Below are 6294 nucleotides of genomic sequence, written 5' to 3'. Positions count from 1 at the left end.
ATGTCTTCTGCCCATTTCTTGATTGGATTATTTGTTCTTTAGGTGTTGAGTTTGATAAGTTCTTTATAGATTTTGGGTACTAGTCCTTTATCTGGTATGTCATTTTGGTTTTGTTAACTGTTTCCTTTGCTGTGCAAAAGCTTTTGATCTTGATGAAGTCCCAATAGTTCATTTTTGCCCTTGCTTCCCTTGCCTTTGGCAATGTTCCTAGGAAGAAGTTGCTGCGGCCGAGGTTGAAGAGGTTGTTATCTGTGTTCTCCTCTCATACCACCTTTTCTTTTCCATTCATCAGCCAATGGGCATTTGGGCTCTTCCCATAGTTTGGCTATTTGTTGTGTTGATAATGCTGCTATAAACATTGGGGTGCATGTGTCCCTTTGAATCAATATTTTTGTATCCTCTGGGTAAATATGTAGTAGTACAATTGCTGGGTTGTAAGGTATTTCTATTTTTAACTCTTTGAGGAACCTTGACACTGTTTTTCAGAGTGGCTGCACCAGTTTGCATTCCCAACTGTACACAAGGGTTCCCCTTTCTCTGCTTTTTTGCAAACATCTGTTGTTTCCTGTGTTGTTGATTTTATCCATTCTGATGGTGTGAGGTGATATCTCATTTTGGATTTGTATTTCCCCAATGCTGAGTGATGTTGATCATCTCTTCATGTGTCTATTAGCCATCTGGATGTCTTCTTTGGAAAAATGTCTATTCACGTCATCTGCCCATTTTTAACCAAGATTATTTGTTTTTTGGATGTTGAGTTTGATAAGTTCTTTATACAATTTGGATACTAACCCTTTATCAGATATATCATCTGCAAATAACTTCTCCCATTCTGAAAGTTATCTTTTAAGTTTTGTTTCCTTCACTGTGCAGAAGCTTTTCATCTTGATAAAATCTCTTCATTTTTGCTTTTGCTTCCCTTGCCTCAGGAGACCTATCCAGTACGAAGTTGCTATGGCTGATGTCAAACAGGTTACTGCCCGTGTTCTCCTCTAGGATTTTGATGGTTTCCTGTCTCACATTTAGGTCTTTCATCTATTTCAAATTTACTTTTGTATATGGTGTAAAAAAATGGTCCAGTTTCATTCTTTTGCATGTTGTTGTCCAGTTTTCCCAACACCATTTGTTGAAGAAACAATCTTTTTTCCATTGGGCATTCCTTTCTGCTTTGTTGATTAGTTGACCATATAGTTGTGTTTATCTCTGGGTTTTCTATTCTCTTCCATTGATCTATGTCTGTTTTTGTGCCAATACCATACTATAGTATTATAGTACTATAAGACTATAGTATAGTATTGATAACTATAGTTTTGTAATATAACTTGAAGTCCAGAATTGTGATGCCTGCAGCTCTGCTTTTCGTTTCTTCTGCTGACTTTAGCCTTCATTTGTTCTTTTTCTAGCTCCTCTAGATGTCAGGTTAGATCGTTTTTGAGATTTTTCTTGCTTTTTGAGGTAGGCCTATATTGCTCTCTTATGACTGCTTCTGCTGCATAATGACTGCTGCAGCCCAAAGGTTTTGGACTGTTGTGTTTTCATTTTCATTTATTTCCATGTGTTTTTTTTTTTAATTTCTTAATTTCCTGGTTGACTCATTCATTCTTCAGTAAGATGTTATTTAGCCTCCGTGTATATGTGGTCTTTCCAAATTTTTTCTTGTGGATGACCCAAGTTTCATAGCATTGTGGTTGGAGAATATGCATGGTGTGACCTTAATCCTTTTGTATCAATTGAGGCCTGACCTGTGACCTAATATGTGATCTATTCTGAGGAAGGTACTATGTGCACTTGGAAAGAATGTGTATCCTATTGCTTTAGGGTGAAATGTTCTGAATAAAACTGTTAAGTCCATCTGGTCCAGTGTGTCATTCAGAGCCATTGTTTCCTTGTTGATTTTCTGCTTAGATGATCCATTCTTTGATGTAATTGGGATGTTAAAGTCCCCTACTATTATTGTATCATCAATGAATTCCTTTATGTTATTGTTCTATATATTTGGGTGCTCCCAAATTGGGGGCATAAATATTTACAATTGTTAGATCTTCTTGTTGGAATCACCCCTCTATTTTTTGTAAAGATTTTATTTATTTATTTGACAGAGAGAGGCACAGAAAGAGAGGAACAGAAGCAGGGGGAGTGGGAGGAGAAGGTTTCACGCTGAGCAAGGAGCCTGACACAGGGCTCAATCCCAGGACCCTGAGACCATGATTGAGCTGAAGGCAGACGCTTAACAACTGAGCCACCCAGGTGCCTGGGAATGACCCCTTTATTATGATACAGTGCTGTTCTTCATCTCTTGTTACAGTCTTTGGTTTAAAATCTAGTTTGTCTGATATAAGTATTGTTACTCTGGCTTTCTTTTGACATCCATTGCCATGTAAACTGTTACTCCCTTCCCTCACTTTCAATTTGCAGGTGTCTTTGTCTAAAATGAGTCTTCTCTGGCCTGCCAAGTTTCTGTGGAGAGATCCGCTACTACCTTTGTCTTCTCTTGTAAGTTAGGGACTTCTTTTGTCTTGAAGCTTTTAGGATTTTTTCTTTATATTTTGGAAATTTATCTATATGTCTTGGCGTTGGCCTACTTTTGATTCTGATGGGAGTTTTCTGTGCTTCCTGGATTTGGAAGCCTGTTTTCTCTCCCAGATAAGGGAAGTTTCCAGCTATAATTTCCTCAAATAAACATTCTGCTCCCTTTTTCTATTTTCTTCTTCTGGGACTCCTATGATAGGAATGTTACTATATGTTTCATGGAATCACGGAGTTCCCCAATTCTACTTTCTGATCCAAGATTTTCCTTTCCCTTTTTTGATCATCTTATTTTCCATAATTCTATCTTCTGTATCACTTGTTCATCCCTCTGCTTCTTCCATCCTTGTGGTCATTATATCCAGTCAGTTTTGAATCTCAGATATTGCATTTTTCATTTTGGCCTGATGGGTCTTAAGCTCTTTTATCTCTGTGTTAAAGGGGCCCCCTCATGTCTTCTATGCTTTTCTCAAGTCCAGCTTGTATCCTTATGATTGTTTTAAATTCTAGATCAGGCGTATTACTTCTATCTGTTTCCATTAAAACCCTTGTCGTGACCTTTTCTTCTTCTTTCTTTTGGGATAAATTCCTCCACCTTGCCACTTTGTCTAGGTCTCTGTCTTCTACTGTGTGTCTTCTACGTGTGTTAGGAAGCCTATTGTGTTTCCTGCTCCTGACAGTAATAGCTTTATGAAGAGGTCATATAATGTTCAGGACCTGGTGCTTTAGGAAATGTCTGTGTGTGTGTATGCTGTGTGTACTCTGTTGCTGTGTTACGGCTCCTCTCTCCCTCAGGTCAGTCCTCTGCAGGGCTTTTGTCTGCAGTGTGGTGTTTGGACCTTGGCCAGAGTATGGCAAAATTTTAACTAGGTGTACTCTGGTCTGCTTGTTAAAAGAGACATGAAGCTATTCCCACTAGAGCTGAAGTTTCACAGTGCTCTATGATCAGTAGACTTGGTATATGCTGGTGTTTGTGCTGGTCTTCTGAGGGAGGGGCCAATGTGCTGGTTCTCGGACACACTTGCCTGAGGAAAGCAGTAACAGCAGAGTACAGGGCAGCAGGTTTTTGTGTAAGCAATTTAAGCATCCAGTGTTGGTGCTGTGTTGTTAACCAAAGACGGTTTATGCTTAGATGTGGGGAAGCTAGCTCCTTTATTCCTGGAGAAGGGAGTACATGCTCACTGCTATCAGGGAAGCTGTCCCTGAGCAAATAATTTATCCTTGTGTGTTGTAGGTGTTTTTCAGGTCGCTGTTTTCACTGTGTCTGGGTTGCTTGCCCACTTGAGCAGCATAGTGTACTTGGGGCTCTATCCCAGTCAGGCTGGCTAAATTTAAAATTTTAAACTTTAGGGATCTGGCATGGTGGGGATCTGCACTGATCCTCTGGGGAAGGGTCTTGTGACACTAGGAACAGATGCAGATTTGACCCTGAAGGGCAGTTGCATCAGAGTGTAGGAGCATGGGTTTGGAGAAAAATGCACTAAGAAGCCAGTGGCCAGGACACCTGCCCTCAGCAGGTATCTCTGTGCCTAAGCTGAGGGGTAGAGGAGAATGAGAGAACTGGTATGGTACTTAATGTTAGAGCCAGGGGTGCCTGGGTGACTCAGCTGGTTGAGCGTCCAGCTCTTGATTTCAGCTCAGGGTCCTAAGATCAAGCCCCACATTGGGCTCTGCACTCAGCGAGGAGACTGCTTAAGGATTCTCTCTCTTCCTCTGCCCCTCCTGTGTTCTCTCAAATAAATAAATCTTTAAAAAAAAAAAAAAAAGGTAGTGCTAGTGCTTGGGTAACTTCATCTCCCTGAGCTTGATCAAATGCCAATGGTCACCAATGAGAGGTCAGACAAATCTGAAACAAAGCAGATGAATTCTTGGAGACCCAAAGACATGAGCAAGCAAGAACTCCTTAAAAGGTTTTGAAAATGATATGAGGCTAAGGGAGGCCTCATATCAACCTGGGTCCAGCATGGGGATGGAACTTATCATACTTCACAGGTAAACTTTAAGGAAGCCCCCAAGATCCTTGCCTCCTGCCAGTTTTACATTTGCAAAATTCCCCTTTCTTGAGTTTAGCCAGACTTATGACTTGCTTCTAACCAATGGAATGCAAAGGCGATGGGATATACATGACTGAATTTGCATGAATACCTAGGAGTGTAGCACCCATCTTGCTGGAGTTTCTCTCAATACTGGGTTTGAAGAAGCAACTTGCCATAAATCCTACAACTACAAGGAAATGAACTCTGCCAACAATATGAGAGCTTGGAAGCATATCCTTTCCGAATCAACACTCCGACAAGAACTCAGCCTTGTGAAACCCTAGGCTAAGCCCAAACCCTGCTAAGCCCAAACTTCTTCTTCTTTGTAATTTATTTTATTTAAATTTTTGTTAACTAACAGTACAATATTAGTTTCTGGAGTAGAATTCAGTGATTCATCCCTTACATACCACACCCAGTGCTCATCACAAGTGACCTCTTTAATAATCATCACCCATCTAGCCCATCCCCCACCTACCTCCCTCCATTAACCCTCCAATAACCCATGTTGTTGTTAAGATTCTCTTATGGTTTATTTCCCTATATACTTTTCCTCTTTCCCCCCTTCCCATATATCATCTGTTTTCTTTCTTACATTTCACACATGAATGAAATCATATTTCATGGTATTTGTCTTTCTCTGACTTTTTTCACTTAGCATAATACACTATAGCTCCACCCATGTCACTGCAAATATAAGCCCAAATTTCTGACCCAAAGAAATAGTGAGATTAACTGTGTGTTGCTTTAAGCAACTGAGTTTGTTGTAATCTGTTACTCAGCCAAAGAAAATTAATGCACAGCTTATGCCCATGTTCGCCCTATAGACTTTTCTTCTTCTAGACAATTTTACTTCTAAATATTCAACTTAACATTTAGGTTTTTTTTCTAGTCATGGGCTGTTGAGGTTAAAATTACTTACCCAAATTTTATTAGACTCTTTGGGTTAAAAATTAACCAATGTTCTTTTCCCCATTTTAAACAACATTAGTATCAGTACAGTGAAAGAGATGGCAAAAAAACTAGCAGTGATGAGCTTTTACTTACACAGCTACCCTCAACCTGCCTGCAGAAAGGACACATTGTGTTGTAGCACAGAGGTCTCTCTAACAAGAATGAGCTCCCTGAAGTTATTTAGTGTCCTTTGGCTTTATAGCCCCTCTAGGATTTACACATATGGGATATTCAATAACTGTTGAATTAAAACTGTTTAAGCTTAGTAATTAATGATACCTGGGGTGCCTGGGTGAAGCAGTTGGTTGAGCATCTGACTCTTGGTTTTGGCTCAGGTTATGATTTTGGGGTCACAGGATTGAGTACCTTGTTGGGCTCCACGCTCAGTGGGGAGTCTGCTTGAGATTCTCTCTCCCTCTCCCTCTGCCCTTCCTCCCTGTTCTTTCTAATAGATAAATAAATCTTTTTTTAAAATTTAAATTCCATTAGCCAACATAAAGTACATCATTGGTGTACAGATGCAGAGTTCAGTTATTCATCAGCTGCATATAACACCAGCGCTCATTACATCACATGCTCCTTAATGCCCATCACCCAGTTACCCCATCCCCTACCCAGTTCCCTCCCAGCAACCCTCCATTTGTTTCTTAGAGTTAAGAGTCTCATGGTTTGTCTCCCTGATTTCTTTCCCTTCAGTTTCCCCTCTTCCTTTCCCCTTCCTCCACAGTCCTCTGCACTGAATCTCAAGCCTATATAAGGAAGAATCACACCATGTTTA

The sequence above is a fragment of the Enhydra lutris genome, unplaced genomic scaffold (genome assembly GCF_002288905.1).
Source record: "Enhydra lutris kenyoni isolate GAN:26980312 unplaced genomic scaffold, ASM228890v2 scaffoldscaffold44, whole genome shotgun sequence".
In the NCBI taxonomy this organism is placed as follows: domain Eukaryota; kingdom Metazoa; phylum Chordata; class Mammalia; order Carnivora; family Mustelidae; genus Enhydra; species Enhydra lutris.
This window is presented reverse-complemented; position numbering follows the sequence as displayed.